This window comes from Leptonychotes weddellii, chromosome 5 (genome assembly GCF_054177405.1).
Source record: "Leptonychotes weddellii isolate Sample4059 chromosome 5, ASM5417740v2, whole genome shotgun sequence".
Taxonomy (NCBI): domain Eukaryota; kingdom Metazoa; phylum Chordata; class Mammalia; order Carnivora; family Phocidae; genus Leptonychotes; species Leptonychotes weddellii.
The window spans coordinates 66,264,090-66,288,602 of NC_138373.1; the positions used below are offsets into that span (position 1 = coordinate 66,264,090).

Below are 24,513 nucleotides of genomic sequence, written 5' to 3' on the forward strand. Positions count from 1 at the left end.
TTGCCTAAGTTGAAACACCTTTGGCAACTTATATATGTTAACACTACTATGAAAGTGACCGAACCAGAATTATAACTCATGCTCTTTCCATCCAACTGTACCAAAGGGAATCACACCTCTTATAAAGGAAGAGACCATAAAAGTCTGGAAAGGGGAACAGGCATGGAAAATATTTTACAATGACCCTATTTTTTTCTAAAACATTGTCTAACTGGTTCATTATATTATTTTTTATTTATTTATTTATTTATTATTTATTTTTATTTATTTATTATTATTATTTTTTTATATTTATTTGACAGAGAGAGATACAGTGAGAGAGGGAACACAAGCAGCGGGAGTGGGAGAGGGAGAGGGAGAAGCAGGCTTCCCGCGGAGCAGGGAGCCCGATGCGGGGCCCGATCCCAGGACCCTGGGATCATGACCCGAGCTGAAGGCAGATGCTTAACGACTGAGCCACCCAGGCGCTCCGGTTCATTATATTATTTATTTAACTTCTAAACAGATAAGAATCACTCTATACCCCACCCTGTTACCCACCTCCCAACCAATATCCCATTACAACCAAATATGAATACATAACTTCTTGGACCCCAATCCAGAAGGCATCTTTATAACTTCCAGATATAACTTCCTCATCCTCCACATAAGACAACATAAGAATTGTTGTCTTGTAAGTGATCAAGTTGACTAATAAAACAAACAATCCAATGTTTTCCAATTAGGTTGTATCAACATCTGTAGTGGGAAACGTCAACTTTATGGCAGGAGGCAGGAAAGAGTTGAAAGGTAACAGGAAAAAACTGGTAAGCATCCTTGAGTATTAGGTAGAAGACTTTGGATTTCATTAAAGAATTTGATACAAACAATTTGGAAGATAGAGGAATAATATAGGTAGATTATGGATATAAAAAGGAAAGGACAAAAACCAAGAAATAGGATTACCAAGTGGTTCTAACAAAAATATTAGATACATTGTAGAATATTACAAAATGTCAACAGCGTATAGATGGATAAGAAACTGGTATCTCCAGGACAGACGAGGACATTAAAAAACGGAATAAGGGGCACCTGGGTGGCTCAGTCGTTAGGCATCTGCCTTCGGCTCAGGTCATGATCCCAGGGTCCTGGGATCGAGCCCTACATAGGGCTCCCTGCTCAGTGGGAAGCCTGCTTCTCCCTCTCCCTCTCCCCCTGCTTGTGTTCCCTCTCTCACTGTCTCTCTCTGTCAAATAAATAAATGGAATATTTAAAAAAATAATAAAAATAAAAAACAGAATAAGACAAAAAACTACTGGGAAGCACTGGTTCATACACTGACATAAGACTTTTATTATTCCTCAAAAGTGTAACAAGCCTAAAATACTTGTGGTCACTGCCAAAATTAACTGAAATTGGGCCATGGTAAAAAGGAGTCACAGAGCAAAGATATTCTCCATCAAACCTCTACTTTTCAAGTACATTGTAGCAGAGAGTTAACCAACTGCAGTACATTCACTTCTCTGACAACTTAAGACTTGGAAATTTCAAGAGACGCCTAGGTGGCTCAGTCAGATAAGCGCCCAACTCTTGACTTCAGGTCAGGTTGTGATGTCAGGGTTGTGAAATTGAGCCCCAAAAATCCCTGTGCAAAATATTATCACCAACATTAGTGGTGCAAACAAATCTTCATTCCCAACATTCTACTGTAACCAAGTCAAATCTAATGAACGGATTCTCAATCCTCATCATAATGGATCTAAAAGCAGCATTGAAATTAGTTGATTATTTCCTCCATCTTATTAAAACTTTTGTCTCTTGTTTTCAAAACACTCACCTCACTGGTATTCCTTTTCATTCTTTGTTGCTCATTTCCCCCCTTTCTAGGTGAATACTTCTGGGGCTCAGTCTGTGAACCTCCTCTCTTCACTGTCATTTTGGCCTACACCCACTGCCTTCATGAGCTCATCCAGCCAGGACTTTAAATACCATCCATTAATCACTCTCTCTCATTTGTACCTCCATTCCTCTTTCCTCAGAATTTCTAAAACGGCTTATCCAACTGGGTACCTGTACCTAATGTCACCACTAAGAGTCAAATAGCCATAACAAACTTAATATAAAAACGGAATTTTTGGGCGCCTGGATGGCTCAGTTGGTTAAGCGACTGCCTTTGGCTCAGGTCATGATCCTGGAGTCCCGGGGTCGAGTCCCACATCGGGCTCCCTGCTCAGCTGGGGGTCTGCTTCTCCCTCTGACCCTCTTCCCTCTCGTGCTCTCACTCTCTCTCTCAAATAAATAAATAAAATCTTAAAACAACAACAACAACAAAAACCGGAATTTTTGACTTCACCTCCTTTAAACCTGCTTCTACTCTGACATTCCCAACCTCAGTAAATGGAGTCTTCTAGTTGTTCCGGCAGGAAACTTTGTCATCCTTGACTCTTCTCTTTTTCTCCCATTTCACATCCAATCCATTAACAAATTTTATTGACTCTACCTTCAACTCGGATTTAGAAACTGCGCGCTCTTCTCACTACCTTCTCCACTACCCTCCATCTAAGCATCAAGTATTTAATAGCCCAAAAGCTCAACTACCAGCTTCTTTCCTTATGTGTTCATACTAACAGCCAGTGAGCCTACTAAACTTGAATCAGAACATGTCACTTCTGTGCAAAGCCTTCTTCAGAATAAAACCCGAAGTTTATACTACAGCGTTCACGACGTTCCCTAGTAATACCTTCCTCCTGACCCTCTATGATTTCTTACCGCTCTCATTCTTGCTCACTCCCCTCAGCATACCAGCCTCTTACCTGTTCTCATAGATCCTCAGAGTTCTCCTGCCTCAGGCCTTTGTGCTTGCTCTTCCTCTGACTGTAAGACCACTACCCCTAGTATCTGCATGGCTTGCCCTCTTAGTTCCTGCACATCCTCAGCATTCTCTAGTCCATTTATTATGCTTTATTTTTCTAATTCACTTATCACCTATTATATGCATTAATTTTCTTTCTTGCACTGTTACTATGTAAGTCCCCTGAGGAACTTTGTGCCCATTTCCCCAAAATTGTTACCTGCCCACAATTCTTAGAAATATTTTTTGAAAGAGAAGTTAGCCAGTATCCACAAGCCAAGATCCTAAACTTACGGCTATAAAACTCAGTAAAAGAAGCCCTAAATCCTAGCTTTTATAAGGGATAATAATTAAAGATATGAATATTGGGAAGTATGTTATGAAAATAAAGCATCTGAAACATTTTACGATTACTTTGAAGTTTGATCTGACGTCATTTAACAATTACCTAGATCTGTCAAAACTATTACTCCAAAAATTATCTGTAAATATTCACTAATATAAGCAAATATAGATGTTGGTTTCAGGAAGAATTAACCGCACCTATGGATTTAAAACACAAGCTATAGCGAAGCACTTCTTGGGGTCTAAGCAGTGTTGGACAGCAGTAGAAGATGAGTAAGAACTTTAAGTACTCGTAATTCCATGTATTCCTCTCCGTCCCCACAGCCACTGCTCTAATATAGACAGTAGTCTCCCACTTCCAACATAGACTGATCTACCATGCTGCCTATATTATCTTTGCTGCAATTCAATTATTGTCATATCACTTGTTTAGAAGCCTTCAAGGACTCCCCACAACTCACCAAACTGAGTATGCACTCAAACTCCTAAGCTTATCATTCAAAACCATTCTGAAAGGACCTCAATAATATACCTTTTCTTTTTAAAAGACTGTTTATTTATTTGAGAGAGAGAGAGAGTGTGCGAGCGAGCGTGCACAGAGGGAGAGGGAGAGGGAGAAGCAGATTCCCTGCTGAGCAGGGAGCCTGATGTGGGGCTCAATCTTCATGACCTGAGCTGAAGGAACAGGCTTAAGCCACAGAGCCACCTAGGCATCCCAATATACCTTTCAGTATTCTCCCATTAAGCTAGATACCTTGTGGAGAACTAGTTAAGTGTTTCAGAACACTTCTTACTTACCAGATATATCTAGAAGTTACTTGAAAGGTGTATTAAGTACAGTCCTGTTTGAGGCAGTTAAGCCTGGGTGGCTCAGTCGGTTAAGCATCTGCCTTTGGCTCAGGTCATGATCCCAGGGTCCTGGGATCGAGTCCCACATCAGGCTCCCTGCTCTGTGGGAAGCCTGCTTCTCCCTCTGCCTCTGCCCCTGCTCGCTGTGTGTGTCTCTCGTCAAATAAATAAATAAAATCTTTTAAAAAAATAAAATAAAAGACAAAGCTAACGTCAGGAAGTTATCTGGCAAGATAAATTGCTTTGGAAGAAAAGAATAAACTCTGAACCAACATAGAAAAGTTTTCCTCACTCACGCAGGATTAACTAAGACCTGCATAAACACAATTTTCTGCTTCTGCATATAAGTAACAGGGGGTACAGCTCAGCAGCTCAGTTACTGGAACCACTGGGGAAAACCCATCATGGCAACAGGTGTTTTCTCTGATGCTGGAAATTAGGGAAGCAAGAAACAATTCTCCAGAATGTGGCAAAAGGCCAGCTAAGACTAAACCTAACCTGTCAACCAGATCCTGCTAGTTTCTGTGGAGATGAAAGAATGCTAACACCAGAAAAGGCCTAGAAATGATGATGTCCTAGGCAGGAATATTTGGTGCAAATATGAGAGGCTTTTTCCCCAAAATGAAGTTAGGGTTTGTGGGAGAGAAACATGGGATGTGAAATATAGGTGTAGCAATGCAGACAGTGTTTAAGACAGTGATTCAACTATCAGGCCATAGATTAAGATACTAGAAGTGATGGGCATATGACCAGAGACAAGAGACGCTCCATAAAATCTAAGACTGTCTCCCTCCAGACTTGTCAATCTAAAGCTTTAAACTTAAATGAAAGGGGGCAAAAACTCACTGGGCAAGAAACTGAACCCCCAAAATCAAAATACCTGATTGCGGAATACATGAATCATGCATGAACAACCTTCACTCTCTCTCAAGAGTCCAAAATGAGAGAAGAAGAAACATCAGAGAAGACTCTAAGTTACAAGTGTAAACAGGTCAGTGTTATAAATGAGGGGCTACTGAGGACACTAGATTGCCTTCTGTGCTGGAGGAAGAGGGAATGCCTAAAACATAAATGACTGACCTAAGTGACTTTGGAAATGAGTGGGATCTGTAAGATTAAAAGGCAAAAGACACTCAAAAAAAGCACTGTATTCTAGCTGATAAAGCTGTTTCCCATGAGGATATGGGTTAACAATTCTTACACTGCTACATATGTATACTGGAATTGAACAATTAAACAAATGAATGGCAAATGGTGGGAGCCAGGTTTCTCATTGTTGGAGTGGGCATTTACAGATAAACAAGGGGAAGAGGCCAGAATGATCCCTGGAGTAATGGCTTAGGGTTGGAGACTTCACTGTGAACTAATGTTTAGTCTTACTATAGAGATGGCTACATACAGAATTATTTATACTATATATATATATACACATATAGGTTGGTATACCCACATTGATCTCGTTCTGTCAGCTGTGAGGGCCCAGAGCAAAAATAACCCAGTAGCAAAGAGCATATCTAGCACCCAAATCTTGATTTCTAATACCATTCTCCAACAAAAGAAATGAGAGGTTTTAGGACTGGGGTAGGAAATATACACAATGAGCCTGGCACATCTTTTAGTGTCTGAAAGTAATGAAGTACTCTAAACCAAACCAAACCAAACCAAACCAAACCAAACCAAACCAAACCAAACCCACCCCCAGCCAACGAAAAAAGCTTCCAGTGGCCATGGCCAGAACAATTTCAAAAGAAAATCATTGGATCACAGAAGTATAAAAATACATAAAATATAAAACAAAATATTTAGGGATTGAAATTGATATAAACTTTAAAAATAATAAATGAACCAAATAAAAACCTGTATTGCTAGGGTATAATCTGTTATTTAGGGATTCATTCAAACTGATATAAGCTTTAAAAATAATAAATGAACCAAATGAAAACCTGAATTGCTAGGGTATAATCTGTGGTTTAATGGAGTATAACATGGAGGAGGAAAAGTTATTCCCTTCTTTCCCCACTTGAGTATTTGAGAGGGCTGAACTAGAAAAGAGAAACGAGCAGAGTAATACGGGTGGGGTGAGAACACAGCTTACAGAAACTAAGGAGCAGTTCTTGGCAAGGTATGGGACACTGGTTATACAGCATGCAGACTATCCCTACAGGCAAGAACAATCTGGGGCGAAAGAGGGCGTGGTTTATCAGTGAACTAGTCCATGGATCTTCCTTGTATTAAACATGGAAATTATGAAGACACTGGGTCCTAGTGACAGAGGGTTTTCTTTGGGGGAAATCGGTTTCCTGTTTGGTTTGTACTTGTGCTCCCAGGTAAATACAGCCTGAGAAAACAACTGAATAGCACATACTAAGTTGTTATTAGTGTAAATACAAGTGACCCTTCATAAAGGCAACTTCAACAAATGTACATGCTCTGCTTAAATTATTCAAAGTGTGAGATGCTTCTCAGGAATTTGCTTCAAGAAAAGAATTCATTAGATTGCATATTTGGAAAACCCGCACAAGAAGTTAGGTTTCCTACACTGAAGACTTTTGAAGTGTGGAGGGTGCACTTTAGTCATGAAGATTAAGACGCTGAAAAGTCACTATCAAGAGGCAGCTGTAGGAACTCCCCTCTACTTGCTGCACTGGATGCTGCTCGATTAAGAGTGTTTAATTAACCCAATTAGATGTTAACAAAAAAGGGGGGAGAGGGAGAGGCAGCTATAATTTTTTTCGTTTTTAAGTAGGCTCCACACCCAGTGTGAAGCCCAACACTGGGCTCAAACTCACGACCCTGAGTTCAAGACCTGAGCCTAAATCACGAGTCGGACATTTAACTGACTGAGCCACCCAGGCACTCCAGCAAGTATAATTATGATTGTATGCAGTTTCCTTTTTTCACCCTGGGGATTTTTAGGGGTCTAGGTTATACCACACTGCTGGATCTTACCAAAATTGGCAATATCCAATGGAAAACTAAAATGAAAAATATACTTTTTAGAATCTGTGCTTAATTAATTGAAGTTCTACCCTATCATATGACAAGGGTAATATAAAAACAATATCATCAGGGGTGCCTGGGTGGCTCAGATGGTTAAGCGTCTGCCTTCGGCTCAGGTCATGATTCCAGGGTCCTGGGATCGAGCCCCGCATCGGGCTTTCTGCTCAGCAGGGAGCCTGCTTCTCCCTCTCCCTCTGTCTCCCCCCTGCTCATGCTCTCTCTCTCTCTGTATCTCTGTGTCGCAAATGAATAAATAAAATCTTAAAAAAAAAAAAATATCATCAGACCACACTCCTTAGTGTAGGGAAATATGTTTCTTTTTTTTTAAAAGCAATTTTTATTTTATTATTTTTATAAAGATTTATTTATTTATTTATTTGAGAGAGAGCCCACGCAAGCAGGGGGGCAGGGCAGAGGGAGAAGTAGACTGCCCACTGAGCAGGGAGCCTGACACGGGGCTCCATCCCAGGACCCCGAGATCATGACTTGAGCTGAAGGCAGATGCATAACCGACTGTGCCACCAAGGCACCCCAAGATCAAACTAAAAATTAGTAATTATAAATTCTAATTAAATAACTTGATCAGAAAGGGAGCAAATGGTATTACAAGGATTAAACACATGACCATGCATTATACGAACTGCTATATTACTCTTATCCCAACATTGCGTTAGAAAAATTTTTGCCTATTTGTTTTTCATATGGAAAAGTACCACTTACAATCTGCTTTCCATATTGTGATAAGAGCATGGGCCTCAGATATAGAAGAGGAAAAATTTATCTATATCACAATGATATTTTTGTTAGTATTTATTGTAAGAGAAGAACTTCATTCAGCTCATATCCATATTGCTGTTAATAATAAATGGACTTCTACCCCAAGGTTAAGACAGAACAAGCTAGTTATCATTAGCTGAAGACAGTACTTGAAAGGTTGTTATTTTGTTTTTAACATGGGATATTTCAAAAACTTTCCTAAGGAAAATAGGAATTTCTCTATACTTTTTGAGCAAAGTGCCATATTTTCTGGAACTATAAAAAAGAAATTTGTAGTTTTCACTGTGGAACAACCAATTATTAACACAACTGACTTTAAGGGCTCCTCGCAGATCAAAACTCAATCTGCGCTACTTTTTTTTTCTTCTTCAAAGATTTTATTTATTTATTTGACAGAAACACAGCGAGAGAGGGAACACAAGCAGGGGGAGTGGGAGAAGGAGAAGCAGGCTTCCCGCGGAGCAGGGAGCCTGATGCAGGACCTGATCCCAGGACCCTGGGATCACGACCAGGGCCGAAGGCAGATACTTAACGACTGAGCTACCCAGGCGTCCCCAGCCTGCGCTACTTTGCTTTAAGTTTTAAATAACAAAATATTAGGATATTGAAAAAATAAACACTTTGAAAAAAAAACAAATTGATTCCAACGAATTTAATGTTCTATATTGCCATGGTAAAAAGAGGAACTAGAATGGTCAGATAATAAAGCATATTATAAAGCCATAATAAAGGTGTAATAAAAAAAAAAGTATCACATTGGCATTAGATAAAATAGAAGAGAATGGAAAATCTAAAAGCAAGTTCAGCTATATATAAGAATTTAGAATAAAAGTGGTATTTTTATCCATGGTAAACAGTAGACAATTCAATGCACTGCAATAATTGGTTAAAAATTTAGGGGGAGGGTTTTGATTTCTGCCATATATCATGGGGATTAAAGAGTTAAATACTTATAATACCAACCATGAAAACTAGAAGAAAATATGGGTATCACATATATCATAAGGTATTGTAGGGAAATGCAATAATACTGCCGAGTGATACTAGCAGCTCACCCAAATTAGTGGTGATAAATTTAATCGAGACCAGTTAAAGTATGGTTATATACATATTTTTGTTCAGTCACATTGTTTTGCAGCAAATCCAGACATATACGGAGTAAGAAGAGTTGGTTTTAACCAAGACTGCATAGAAGTGTCAGAGAAAGAAACAAAAAAAACTGTGGCATGCTGATTGTAACATGCACCCATTCCTCCCAAATTATCCCTGCCTCCTGGTACTCAAGCCCTGTATCACACTCCCCTTGAATGTGAGCAGCATCTGTCACTTGCTCCTAACCAACAAAACAAAGCAATGGTCACAAAATGACACTTCTGTGACTACATTCACATTGTTCTGTCTTGTTGAGAGACTCTTTCGCTAGACAAGTTGGATAAAGCAAGCAGCCGTGTTGGAAGGCTCATGAGGTGAGGAACGGGGCAGCCTCTGGCCAAAAAAAAACTGAGGCCTTCGAGGAGCTTGGCTGGCTCAGGTGGTAGAACGTGCAACTCTTGCTCTTGGGGTTGTAAGTTCGAGCTCCATGTTGGGCACAGAGTTAACTTAAAAAGATGAAAAATCAGTGCATGTATATCCTGGGGGAGATGAAGATTGACAGAGTAAGCTGGTAATGCTCAGAGTTGGAGATTTTACAGTTGCTGGTAAATGACAAGGTCAAGGCCTTTTCTCATCGTGTCCTACTGAGAAGTACTAATACATACTTGTACAGCTTTCTCAGGGACTACAGACCTATTTTTTCCTGCTGACTCAGGCCTACCCAGGTGTTTGGGGCTGGTGGGTCCATTTCTTAGTCCAACTGTTCATTCATGACATCTCATATGGTAAGCTCTGGCCTGGAGGATGAATGGCTACAGTAGAAAAAAACAAGTTCAATGGAAGAGGGGAGGGCTAGGATCTAGAGTGTTACAGACAGTGACATAACCAAGATTTAGATAAGGAGTATTAGAGCATGACTGTTAACTAAATCTTCGAGTAACAAGCGGGTATATAACAAGAAAGATATATAGAGGACTGTAACAAGAAAAACAAGCAGTGATCATGAGGGCACCTGGGTGACTCAGTCGGTTAAGTGCTGAGGTCATGATCTTGATTTCGGCTCAGGTCAGGATCCCAGGGTTGTGAGATTGAGCCCTCCGTCAGCCTCTGCACTGGGCATGCAGCCTGCTTGGGATTCTCTCTCTCCCTCTCCCTTTGCCCCTCCCCCCAGCTCTCTCCTCTTTAAAAAAACAAAACAAAAAAAACCCTTTGTTTAAAATAAAAAAAAAAAAAGCAGTGATGATGAATTCAAACCTTGGGAGGTTTTAAGGAGGAAGAAGGTAGAAAGGTCTGGAAGTGGCCATGAGGAATAAGTAGGATACCAACCTCAGTTCTAGGCCCAGGGGTAAGAGGGCTGTAGTAGTGAAAACAGCCACCACTGTGAGCTATAAGGAAGCAGTGTCCTCATGACAGAACTAGTTTCAGAACCAAAAGTGTTGGAAACATTCAAAAGAAACTAATGATACAGGAAATTTTGCTTATGACTGATGATGGTGAGCTATGGAGGGCACTGTGGATGTTTCATCACTTAGGAAGGATATAAATCAATGTACTATTTCTTCACTGAGCAAGTTATTATGGAAAAAATAGCTGAACTAAAGAGTATACTTAATGACATAATTGGTTTATATTCTGGTAAAAGCTCCTTATCTTGCTCTAGACAGGGACCATGCTTTGAGTAGCATTAGTCCAGAAGATGAGCGATGGCCTAGGAGTCTTAAATTGACTGACACAAACATGAATAAAGGGTCAAAGAGACCAGTTTAAATAAGCCAACTGAATAGATAACGAGAGTTTTGAGGAAATGATGGAAGTAGGTCTTGCCCAGGAACATGGCAGAGTTCTGAGAACTCTCTCCTTTCCTCCTCCCAATGCAGTATGGAGACAGGAAAAAAGGGAGGACTATTTATTTAGCATCCTTGGCTCTATAAATGTCAGTAGCACTCTCTGGTTATTGTTAATACCAAACCATGTTCCCCAAGGGTAGCAGACCCATATGCTCTTGAGAACTACTACCCTAGACCCCAAGGGTGTGGGGTTCATCTTTCTTCTGCATTTAAGGATATGTAGATGAGGCAAAAATGTAAACATCAATAGAAAAGATCACCTTTAGGATGGAGATATTATAGAACTATAAATAACAAGAGAAAAGGATAATATAACTAATTTTATTAAAGATAAATGGGTAACATAGGGCTACAAGATACAACTTTTTTTTTTCTTTTAAGATTTTATTTATTTATTTGAGAGAGAGAAGATGAGCAGGCAGAAGGGTAGGGAGAAGCGGGCTCCCCACTGAAAAGGGAGCCTGATGCAGGATCAATCCCAGGACTCTGAGACTATGACCTGAGCCGAAGGCAGACGCTAAACCGACTGAGCCACGCAGGCACCCCAGGTTACAACTTTTTAATAATTTGTTATTTTGGGGGCACCTGGGTGGCTCAGTCGGTTAAGCATCTGATGGCGGGTCAGGTCATGATCCTAGGGTCCTGGGATCAAGCCCTATGTGGTTGGGCTACCTACTCAATGGGGAGTCTGCTTCTCCCTCTCCCTCTCCTTCTGCCCTTTCCCCCGCTTGTCCTCTTTCTCAAATAAAATCTTTAAAAATTTTTTTGATATTTTCCAAAATTTAAAAACTATTCATAAATCATTCTGGACCAACTATCTATTGCTGTTTAACACATTACCATAAAACCTAGTGGCTTAAAATAACAACAAACATGAATTATCTCACAGTTTTGAGGGATCAAGAATTTGGGGCAGTCTGGCATGGACTATTCTAACTTGTTGTCAGATGTTGGCTAGGGTTTCAGTCATTTGAAGGACTGACTGGGGCTGGGCAATCCACATTTCCGAGGCAGCTGGCAGGTTGATGCTGGGTGTTGGCTAGAGTCAGTTCCTCTTCACATGAGTCTCTACACAAAGCGGCTTGAGCATCCTCACACTATGTAATCATCACTTACAACACATGATCCAAGAAACCAAGGAAGAAGTCATAATGTCCTTTATGTCCTAGCCTCAGAAGTCAACACACTGTCCCTTCTGCAGAATTTTATAGGTTAGATAGGTGGTCCTGATTTGGAGTGGGAGGGGACAAGGAACATTGGGGAACATCTTGGAGGCTGGCTATTACATACTTTTCTAAGCAGAAGCTATTAAAAGCCACTAATAGTAAGTTTTTCTCTCAAATCCAGCAGCAACATCAAATTTTCTGCCTCTCTGCTGAAATCACAGCTTAGCTTTGCTCAGATGCCTTGCAATAAAAGGAAAAGAAAAGGCCAATTTTTAAAAATTTCATATTAAGTTGCAGGTGTCAACACTTTTTTCTTAGTTGATAAAAGTAGCCCTAGTCCCCCCAACAAAAACAGTAAAAAAATTACACAAGTATATTACCTGTTGAGCAGATTTTCAGCATTCTTATTCTTCCAACTAAAAAGAAGCTAGGAATCTCACTGAAATTCTTATTTACCTAGCAATAAGAAAAAGGAAGTTGGCCTTTTCTTAGAGTATAAATTTAAGTATAAACTTTCTATTTTTTCCATTTAAAAAGTACTTCACACATTGGTACAAAATATCAAAAGTATAGTGTTTCAATTGACGACAGTATTAGCAAACTCATACTGTCTCTTACTATGTGGCAAACACTATGCTAAACTCTACATGCATTATCTCACCTTGTCCACTCTAGAAATAAGATAAAAGAAAAAAAGAGATATCCACCTGAGGTAACAGTGCTATTAAAAAGCAGAGCCAGAATTTAACAAGCCTGATGCCTAGTACTTACCTACATGTGTGTACTTAATGACAACCCTCTATTAGCCCAGGTTAGAGAATACCAGATAGATCTCTTAGGCTAAGCTTCCACAATTCTGAGGACATAAAATTTCATGTAAACCAAAAATGTTACCAAAATTTATATTCATATCAAGCAAATGTTTCTAAAACCAAAATATAATTCTTATACCAGTCATCTCATTATCCTTTCTAGGAAGAAGAATGTAGAGTTGATGTATCAGTTTTTTATACAATAACCTATTCTAAATTAAAAAGGTGGATAATATAGTACTGCTCAAATTTTATCTAACATTCTCCTAAATGGTACCAACTCTTTTTAAGATAAACTGGCAACATTTATTAAATTTTCAAATGTACATACCACTTTCATAAATATGTTCACACATATTTTTATAACAGCATGGAAAGACCTAAATATGCACCAAGAGCAAAACTATGGTATATCCATATAATGTACTACAATGCACAGTATGGAGATAGAGGGAAGATTTCTGTATTTATTTATTCATTCAATAAATATTTGTGTCTACTCCATTTCATAAATAGGAACCTGACATGGTGGCAAATGAGGAACACTATTCTGCTTTCATAAAACTAATGAACAACTGGGGTTTTAGACTAGAGATATAATTTTAGGTACCTTCAGAGAATAGGGTGTTCTTAAAGCTATGAGAAAGGATGAGATCACTTAGGCAGGGAGTGAAATACAAAAGAGATCCCTCATCACACCCTTGTAAATTCTTTTAAAAACTTAAGACTTTATATCCAACTTCCTATACAATAACCGTCTAATAAACATCTCAAACTTAATGTTTCCCAAAACAATATAGATAGCATCCATCCCACAAGTATTCTTTCCTGAGTCTTGCCCATCTCAGTAAAGGGTACTTTTACCTCCATTCTTTCAGACACTCAGAACAAAATCTTTAAGTATCATCCTCAACTCTTCTATCTCACATCCTACATCCAATCCAACAGGAATCCATTGTCTCTACCTTTAAAAGATCAAACACCTAATTGATTCTCACTACCTCTATCTACACCACCTAGTTTTCTTCTTCCTCTCCCCCTCTCTCTCAGGCCTGATATTTATAAAAGGATCCCTTATACTAGAGAGATATCCTGGTACAGGATATCCTGTATCCTTACACAGAGGATATCACTCTGGTATAAGGGATCCATTTAAATGACTACCATCACAGTCAGAATAAAATTCAAACTTATGTCCAAAATGATCTTAGAAGATTGTGGCCTTCCCACAATTTCTTAACTCCAACTATTTCCCCTTGGCTTACATCAGACCCACTGGACTCACTCTTAGTCCACTAACATGCCAAGCTTGCACCTGGCCTTAGGGCCTTTGTGCTTGTTTCCTTAACCCAAAACCCTCCATTTTCTCCAGACGTTTGCATTACCAACTCTCCTTCTTCCAGAACTATTCAAAAGACAGGAATGGACTGCCACACTGTTATATACATGAAGGGTAGGAACTCTATTTCATTGCTCTAACCCCACTACATATTTTTATGGAAATAATCAGAGTAACATGAGAATAACTGAAAAAAGTAAGTCTCCATGAGATCACATTTAATCTGAGACCTAAAAAATGTGAAGCAGCCAGCATAAAAAAAAGTATTAGAAAGAGCTTTCCAGGCAAATGAAACCATAGTTGAAAAGCTCTGACTTTTAACAGTCTGAGGAACTGAAGGGAATCCTGTTAGGCAAGAGTGAAGTAAGCCCAATGAAATGCAGTTTGATGAAACAGGCAGGGGAAAGATCATGTAGGGCCTTATAAAACTGAGACAGGAAGTCTCTATCTTCTTTGACAAGAAATGGGAAAGCTTTTAAACTGAAAAATGACAGGATCTGAATGTGTTTTAAAACTACTCAGGCTGCTGGTGGTACATGGATTAGATGGCACAAAGAAAAGCAAGGAGTTCAGTTAGAATGGAACTACAATAATCCACTTATGGTATGATGGTTTGGACTAAAGTCATAGCAGGGCAAGGGATGAACAGAAGTGGATAGATTCCAGATTTTTTAAAAAGATTTATTTATTTGAGAGAGAGAGCTTGAGCAAGTGGTGGGGAGGAGCAGAGGGAGAGGGAGAGAGTGAGTCCCAAGGAGCCTGCATGATGAGCACAGAGCCTGATGCAGGGTTCAATCTCATGACCTGAGCCAAAATCAGGAGTCGGATGCTTAACTGACTGTGCCACCCAGGTGACCCCAGACTCCAGATTTATGCTGATAGCAAAATCAACAGAACTATCTAGATACAAAGGTATGAGGCAAAGGAAAAGCAAGAAGCTAAAAAGACTCAGGATTTTGGTGTGGGCAAAATTTCAGTGAATAATGATGCAATTTATTATAACAGATAAAACTGGATTAGAGGTTGGGGAAATCAAGCTGACATAAGGTAACTGACTAGAATGAAGGAAATGTATGCATACAAGTGATGGTTATATACGCACAAAGTATTTTTGGAAAGACACACATAACCAGTGGTTAATGAGGAGATCTTTTCATTGTATAGGCTTTGTACTTTTTCAACGTTTTAAATTCATTAATGTATCACTTTTTATTAAAAACTAATTTTTTCAGCTTTGAGGTATAACCAGCAGAACTGTAAGAGATTCAAAGTGTACAATGTGATGATTTAATACACATATACACTGTGAAAGGATTTCCCTACTGACTCAAAGAACACACCCATCACCGCATTTGGGGGTGAGAACATTTAAGTTCTACTCTTAGCAAATTTCAATTATAATATAGTGTTATCAACTGTAGTCACTATATTATATATCCTATCCTCAGAACTTGTAACTATAATTGTATATCCTTTTAATCTTCCCTATTCTCCCCATCTCTTAGCAGCTGCTTTTCCACTGTGTTTCTGTGAGTTCAACTTTTTTTTTTTTTTTAAGATTCCACATATAAGTGATACCATGCGGTGTTTGTCTTTCTCTGTCTGGTTTACTTCATAATGCCCTCCAGGTTCATTGACATTGTTCCAAATGACACGATTTTCTTCTTTTTAAAGGCTGAATTTCAGCCTATATTCATGTGTGTGTATGTGTGTGTTTGTGAGAGAGAGATACCATTTTCTTGATCCATTCATCCACTGACAGATACTTGGGTAGTTTTCATACCTTGGCTACTGTGATAATAATGGTGCAGGAAACATGGGAGCAGAGGCATCTCTTCAAGATAATGCTTTTGTTTCCTCTAAATATATACTCAGAAGTGGGACTCCTAGATCACATGGTAGCTCTATTTTTAATTTCTTGAGGAATTTCTATACTGTTTCCCATAGAGGCTGAATCAGTTTGCATTCACACCAACATTGCACCAGGGTTCTTTTCTCTACATCCTCACCAGCACTTGTTATTCTTTGTCTCTTTGATAACAGCCAGCCTAACAGGGGTGAGGTGATTCCTCAGTGTGCTTTGCATTTACCTGATGATTAGTGATGTTGAGCATGTTTTCATGTACCATGAAAATGGCTTTTTTTAAATGTCTTTTTGTTTTAAAAATATTTTATTTACTTGAGAGAGAGTGAGAGCAAGAAAGAGGGAGCACAGAGGGAGAAGCAGATTCCCCAATGAGCAGAGCACTCGACCAGGGACTAATCCCAGGACCCTGAGATCATGACCTGAGCCGAAGGCAAACACTTAACTGACTGAGCTACCCAGGTACCCCTCCCCCTTTCTTTTAAGATTTATTTGAAAGAAAGAGTGTGCGAGCGGGGGGAAGGGGCAGAGAGAGAGGGAGAAGCAGACTCCCTGCTGAACTCAGAGCCCACGCTCATGGGACTTGATCCCATGACCTTGAGATCACGACCTAAGCTGAAATCAAGAGTCAGACACCTAACTAACTGAGGCACCCCATCCATTTTTATGTCTTTGGAAAAATATCTATTCAGGTCCATTGCCCATTTTTTAATTACTTAGGATTTTTTGCTATTGAGTTGTACCAGTTCCTTATATATATTTTGTATATTAACCCCTCATCAAATAACAAAGTTTGTAAATATTTTCTCCCATTCAATAGGCTGCCTTTTCATTTTGTTAATGATTTCCTTTGCTGAGCAGAGCTTTTTAGTGTGATATAGTAGTGTGATATAGTCCCTCATGTATATTTTTGCTCTTGTTGCCTTTCCATTTGGTATTAAATCCAAAAGAGCACTGCCAAGGCTCATGTCAAGGAGCTTACCTCTTCCATTTTCTTTTAGGAGTTTCATAGCTTCAGGTATTATGTTCAAGTGTTTAATCCATTTTTGGTTGATTTTTGTGTATGGTGTAAGATTGGTGTCCAGTTTCATTCTTTTCCTTATGCCAATACAGTTTTCCCAAAATAATTTATTGAAGAGACTATCTTATCTCCCATTGTATATGCTAAGCTCCTTTGTTAAAAATAAATTAACCATATATGTGTGGGCTTATTTCTGGGCTCTCCATCCTGTTCCATGGATCTATGTGTTTATTTTTATGCCAATTCCATACTGTTTTGAATACTATAGCTTTGTAATATAGTTTGAATTCAGTTAGTATGATGCCTTCAGCTTTGTTCTTCTTTCTCAAAATTGCTTTGGATATTTTGTGGTTCCATACAACTTTTAGGATTGTTTGTTCAATTCCCATGAAAAATGTCATTGGAATTTTGTCAGGGATTGTACTGAATCTATACTTCTCTTTGGTTGGTATGGACATTTTAACAATATTAAATCCATGGGCATGGAGTATCTTCCCTTTTATTTGTGTCTTCTTCAGTTTCTTCTGTTAGTGTCTTATACTTTCAGTGTATACATCTTTCACCTCTTTGGTTAAATTTATTCTGAAGTGTATATATATATATTTTTTTATGCTATTGTAAATGGGATTGTTTTCTTAACTTCTCTTCCTGATAATTCACTGTTAATGTACAGAAATGTAGGGGCACCTGGGGGTGGCTCAGTCGGTTAAGCATCTGCCTTTAGCTCAGGTCATGATCTCAGGGTCCTGGGATAAAGCCCCTTGTCAGGCTCCCTGCAGGGAGCCTGCTGCTTCTTCCTCTCCCTCTTCCTCCTCCCCCCTGTTCATGCTCTGTCTCTCCCTCTCTCTCAAATAAATGAATAAAATCTTAAAAAAAAAAAAAAAAAAAAAGAAATGCAACTGATTTTTGTATATTGATTTTGTACCCTGGAACTTTACTGAATTCATTTATTAGTTCTAACAGTTTTTTGGTGGAGGCCTTAGGGTTTTCTATTATTTGGTATCATGTTGTCTGCATAGAGAGAGAATTTTACTTCTACCTTTCCGATTTGGACGTCTTTTCTTTTTCTTGCCTAACTGCTCAGGCTAGGACTTCTAGTACTATGTTGAATTTTTTTCAAAACTGAATTTAAATATATATACATATTTTAAGATTTTATTTACTTAAGAGAGAGAGAGAGAGAGCACAAGCTGGGGGAGGCGAGGAAGAAGCAGACTCCCCACTAAGCAGGGAGCCCCATATGGGGCTCGATCCCAGGGCTGCGAGATCATGACCTGAGCCAAAGGCAAAGGCTTAACCGACTGAGCTACCCAGGCGTCCCTTCAATATATTTTAAATAAAAAACTTATACCATTCTTTTCCTACAAAGAATCTAAATTGCTGGCATATACATTTAAAACTTAAGTCTATGCAAATTCCATGTAAGAAAACAATAGGAAATAGGGCCACTGATAGAGCAAGTTCAAAGAATCCTGCTTCATATTGTTCTCATTTCTTTTCTTTTTTTTTAAGATTTTATTTATTTATTTGACAGACAGAGAGCACAAGCAGGGGGAGCGGCAGGCAGAGGCAGAGGGAGAAGCAGGCTCCCCACTGAGCAGGGAGCCCGACGTGGGGCTTGATCCCAGGACCCCGGGATCATGACCTGAGCCGAAGGCAGACGCTTAACCATCTGAGCCACCCAGGCGCCCCTGTTCTCATTTCTTAAAAGCAGACTGATGTTTCTCACACAAGTCCCAGCATTTGAAGGTACCATCAGTTAATTCATGTTCATTAACCCTGCATGGTGTTGAAGATGCAGTGCTGAGACATGATCTTTGTCTTCAAGGAACCTTGTCTAATAGCAATGTAGCTATGCATGAATAACTGAAATGAAGTCCCACTGAGAGCAGTGTGGTTCTAGACTGAGAGCAGTGTGGTTCTAGACTGGTGTGACTGTCACTGCAGGCAAGGAAAACCTCCCAAGATCACTGCAACTGTACAGGCAAAGATGCTTACAGCTTGAACAAGGAAAAGATCAAATGTTAGGAAGTAAGAATGGGTTACTAACTAAATGTACGAGACTCTGAAAAATGGAGAACTAAGAAAAACTAAAATTTTATCTTAACTAGATGGATGGTGGTGCCAGTTCAATCCAGGGGAAACAGGTAGAATAGTAGGTTTGAGAGTTTTAGGGAAAATGAATTCACCCGTTAAGCATGCTGAGTCTGAAGTATCTGAAGAATTAACAAGTGAAGGCACCTGTAAAGAATATAGAGCACAGGGGAGGAGTTTGTCTTTAAGCAGTGGTCTTTTGTTACGGTTTCAAGAGATTTTACCACCCTGGGCAGAAAAGAGAACGTATTAACATTTAAATTGTGGGTGAAAGAAAATAAATTCGAAAAGGAAAAAAGGCAGGCTGAAGTGGTGTTAGTAGAGGAAGCCAGCCAAGATGGATGGACTGAAAGTTTTACAGAGTTCAAAATCAAGTGATCTGGCATGAGGGGTCAACAGTCCTAGAAAAGAGTTGACTCAAGCTGGAGAAAGGAAGACAGCAATGGATGGGGGCAGAAGATCAACATTAGAACCACTTAGTTCCAAAGCATAAATATATTATTAATATATTGTTAATATATTATCAATAACACTAGCTGTCTCTTATTGAAAACCTACTATATACAAGGCACTTGTTTGATCTTTACATTGACCATTTCAGTTAATCCTCAGGAATACTATAAGGTAGGTAACCTTATTAACTATATTTTACAGTTGCAAAAAAAAACATTCATCAGGACAAACCAAAGATCACACAACTAGTAAATGGAGAAACTGACTACTGTTTGACAACAGTTACTTTCCAGGGGCGCCTGAGTGGCCCAGTCGTTAAGCGTCTGCCTTCGGCTCAGGTCATGATCCCGGGGTCCTGGGATCGAGCCCCACATCAGGCTCTCTGCTCAGCGAGAAGCCTGCTTCTCCCTCTGCCTGCCGCTCCCCCTGCTTGTGTTCCCTCTCTCGCTGTCTCTCTGTCCAATAAAAAATAAAAATTAAAAAAATTTTTAAAAAAAGTTACTTTCCATTATACCACTTCCTTAAATGCATCATACACAATTATACTAATTACATTTATATTATAATAGTTAACTTAAGAATGAAAACAAAGTTGGATATTACATTAACTAGTTATATAAGTTGATTTTTCATACTACTACACCTCAAGTGTTTAATTATTTGCCAAAAGTAGTCATGTCTAACCTGTTTTTTTAGTCATGAATATGTATGAATAGGTATTATCTCTTGTCTTTTGGCCTGATTACATATATACATACATATAGCAAAAGCATAACTGATTGTGAAGTGATTTAATATGATTTAATATGAAAAGAAAGTTTCAACCAAAATATAGATGTTTTTGCACAGCCTACTCATTTCCTAGTCTTTGAATGCCTATTTCTGCACTCTTCCCCAGGAAATAATTTTTTTTTTTTTAAAGATTTTATTTTATTTGACAGAGAGACACAGTGAGAGAGGGAACACAAGCAGGGGGAGTGGGAGAGGGAGAAGCAGGCTTCCCGCGGAGCAGGGAGCCCAATGTGGGGCTCGATCCCAGGACCCTGCGACCATGACCTGAGCCGAAGGCAGATGCTTAACGACTGAGCCACCCAGGCGCCCCCGCCAGGAAATAATTTATAAGAATAGTATAAATCAACGCCCTAAAATTAAAACTCTCAGAAAATAAGTTATCCAGAATGCTCTTAAAGTGTTAGGATATAATTTTTCTGATGATGGATCTGTAGCTGTTCTTTATTTGCACATGTGGCTAATTAAACACTTGAAATGTGGCTACTGTGACTAAGGCACTAATTTTAAAATTGTATTTGATTTTAAGTAATGTAAATTTACATAGCCACATGTGGCTAGTGGCTACTATACTGAACAATGTAGCTCTGGAACAATGGTTCTCAACCTTGCCTCTGCAATAAAATCACATAGAACTTTCTAAAACCTAATGCTTAGTCATTAGCTTATTTTTTTCTTAAGGTCTCCAGAAATCAGATCCAAATAAAAATATTCTTTAAAACTTGGGTGATTTTTAAATGCGGCCAAAGTAGAAACCCACTGCTCTATAAGTTCTCAAACTTGAGTGCACATAGAAATCACTGGGTAACTTCTTTTTATTTTTTAAAGATTTTTTTTAATTTTTTATTTATTTATTTGAGAGAGAGAGAATGAGAGAGAGCACATGAGAGGGGGGAGGGTCAGAGGGAGAAGCAGACTCCCTGCCGAGCAGGGAGCCCGATGCGGGACTCGATCCCGGGACTCCAGGATCATGACCTGAGCCGAAGGCAGTCGCTTAACCAACTGAGCCACCCAGGCGCTCTCACTGGGTAACTTCTTAAAGTGCAGATTATGCAGTGTCTGGGTGGCTCAATCGGTTAAGTGTGCCACTTCTGATTTTGGCTCAGGTCGTGAGAGCAAGTCCCTGAGTTGGCTCCCCTGCTTAGGATTCTCTCTCAAAAAAAAAAAAAAAAAATCACTTTTTCAACAAGAAATCCTGACATATTTCTTTCATCTGAAGTAAGGATACTTGGGTATATTTGTTGAATATTCTTTATAGTGTAGCTATCAGGTTACTGTCTGTATCATCTTCCTAGAAAGCATTGCTACTATCCTGACATTATTAATACAGTAAATTCAAGTGCCTTCTTACTGGAAGTTTTCACTAACTCTTTAATTTTGTGTAGAAGGGTAACTTCTCTTTCTAGTTAAACTATTTCAGAGAGTAGTTCTAAGCAGGGTTTACAGATCATTATTACTATTTCTCATTTTATATAACTTCACCTATGGGAAATCTTATGGTCACTACCACTACAGTGGTAGTTCAAAGCTATTTTTAGGTACTCCTTACCAGCCTAACAACCTAAAAGGCTTGCTTGTTCATGTATCACCTGGTACTTTAGATGCCAGCTAAGAAATTAACACTATTTGTATCAGCCAGCAACAATTTCACTGCCCGCAATCAACTATGGAAGTAAACTGAGGAGAAACCACCACCAGAGCCTGAAGGAGAAAATGGTAAGAAAGGAATGGACTGGATTCCGTTCCATGGGAGAGGATCTCTTCAGAGGCAGGGGTGCACTGTCGGTCCTTATAAGAATACCAGCAAAGTGTGTATGTGTGTGCTTGTATATGCAAGTACCTAGATGATTTTGAAACATAAAGGGTTTAGCCAATCTTTTAGTAGATCATAAGAGAAGCAGGTGAACTACCTAAACCACCTTACCTCTAGTCATCAAATCTGACTTCTTTACATTATTGCTTTTTGTTCTCTTTTAGTCCACATTTCAAAATGTTTTTCTAGTCTGAATCTTTGTGCCTCAATTGACTTATACATTTGCTTGTCACCCAAGAGCCTCTTATTTTAGGGGTTATACACCTAAATGGCACCAGGGGAGGGGCAGGAACCCTAAAAAGGTGAAGCAGGCTAAACTAGGAAGATACGGCGGAAGTGGGAAGTCAAGCAGAGTCTCTGAAGAGAAGAGAGGTGCAGAGAACTGCTAAGTAGAGCTGTGCCCCTGGGAGAAGACCTCCTTCACTGCTAAGCCACAAAATGGAGCTGCTGAAAAGTCACTTCACCTATGATTTTTCCCGTCTCTTCTTCTGGGTCAAAATTAGAAATAAGGAAACACCTGGGATTGAATATGATCTTCTCTCCTCCCCACTGGTGCCTTTCCACCATCTAGACTAAGGCTCTCAGGGAATCTTTATAAGATTCCTGTTGGTTAAAGGGACTTTTCCCGTTCTTTCTTTCTGAATCTTCTAAGATTAATTTCAAAAATAATAAACCATTTAAAATAGGACTACAGGGGTACCTGGCTGGCTCAGTTGGTAGAGCATTAGACTCCTGATCTCGGGGTTGTGAGTTCGAGACCCACACTGGGTGTAGAGACTACGTAAAAATAAAATCTTTAAAAATTCATTAATTAAGTAGGATAACAACCGCTAACAATTATAGCCAAGCAGAATTTTTTTTTAAAGGATTTTATTTATTTATTTGAGACAGAGCATGAGAGAAAGCTCGAGCAGGATAAAGGGTAGACGGAGAAGCAGGCTTCCCGCTGAGCAGAGAGCCCAATGCTGGGCTCCATCCAGGGACTCCAGGATCACGACACCTGAGCCAAAGGCAGACACTTAACCGACTGAGCTACCCAGGTGCCCCCAGCAGAATTTTAATAGGGAAATTACCCAATGAAACACTAACAAATGGTAAAATTAAGCATGTAAAACTAACCTAAAACCATGCTGATTCTAACTTAATGTCCAACTTTCTACCTGCTCTATTTTTCATGTATTATAGATACCAGGATTTGTAGAATGGCTGGTGGGAGGCTTGGCAAGCTAGATTAGAGCTCAGAGGCAGACAGTATAAAAAAATACACAGCACTAAGCAAGACTGGATAGAGATTAAATGGAGCCCAATTAAGTAATGCAAAAGAAGTTCTTTAAATTAGAAAAAAGGAATTTTTCAAGTTAAAACACACACACACCCCCACACACCTGAACAAAATAGCAGCAAAATCCTATAAACAACTATGATTCATTAACTCATTAAGCAAAAATGTTAATGATTCTATGGAATCATGTAAATCACTGCTATTATCTAGTAATTTTTAAACACACAGTTTCTAACTTCTATAAACAAATTTGCACATGAAGACATGGCTATCCTATGTGAAGAATAATATCAGGTAATTAATTACCACATGATATTAAGATCTCTTATCTAAAGTTTTATAATCAACATAGTACCAGCCCAAGAATAAACATAAATCAATGGAATGAATAGATATGTATGTACCTCATGGTAGTATTTCAAATCAGTAGAAAAAGATTAATAAATGGTCTGGCATAATTGGTTAATTGTCTGGAAAATGTTAGGTTCCTATTTTATATCACATATCAGAACAAAATTCCTATGGATTAAAGAAATTAATTAAAATCATAAAAACTAATAACATTGAAATGAGAAAGGTCTTGTTTTAAGCCTCCATCCAAAGAAATCTTGAAATGCCTGCTGCTAAACTGTAAGTAAACTGTAAAGTCAAATAACCAGTAAGTAAAACATTGCATGAGTGCACAAATGGTGATCTGATATATAAAGGAGCTCTTTAAACCCAATATGACAAAAAAAATCCCATACCCCAAAGAAAAATGCCTAGGACAATCATAAAAAAGGTGCTATGAGGGACGCCTGGGTGGCCCAATCGGTTAAGCATCTGCCTTTGGCTCAGGTCATGATCCCAGGGCCATTGGGCTCCCTCTCCCTCTACTGCTCCCCCTGCTTGTGCTCGCTTGCTCTGTCAAATAAATAAATAAAATTTTAAAAAAAAGATGCTATGATATAACTGTTGCTACTCATCTTCACAAATATTAATTTCAGAAAAAGCGTAGTTCTGTTTTAGCCCATTAAGAATGGCAAGCCAGTAGCTCCTATTATTGATAGTTTCCCCCATTTCTGAAATAAGAAAATGTTACTTTTATGAACAGAAATTATTAATATGATTAGATTGTCTTAATATAATTAAAAAAACCCA

At 38.9% G+C, this 24,513-nt stretch overlaps 1 protein-coding gene and 1 non-coding gene across 7 annotated transcripts in view; one reads left to right on the forward strand and one right to left on the reverse strand.

Moving 5' to 3' along the window:
• The window catches only part of CECR2 (CECR2 histone acetyl-lysine reader), a 173,133-nt gene that overhangs the window by 79,388 nt on the left and 69,232 nt on the right, over window positions 1–24,513 (reverse strand). The gene's annotated exons all lie outside the window — the stretch shown is intronic.
• Window positions 22,790–22,862, forward strand: TRNAR-CCU (transfer RNA arginine (anticodon CCU)). Its single transcript has one exon. It is a non-coding gene; the product is annotated as a tRNA-Arg (tRNA).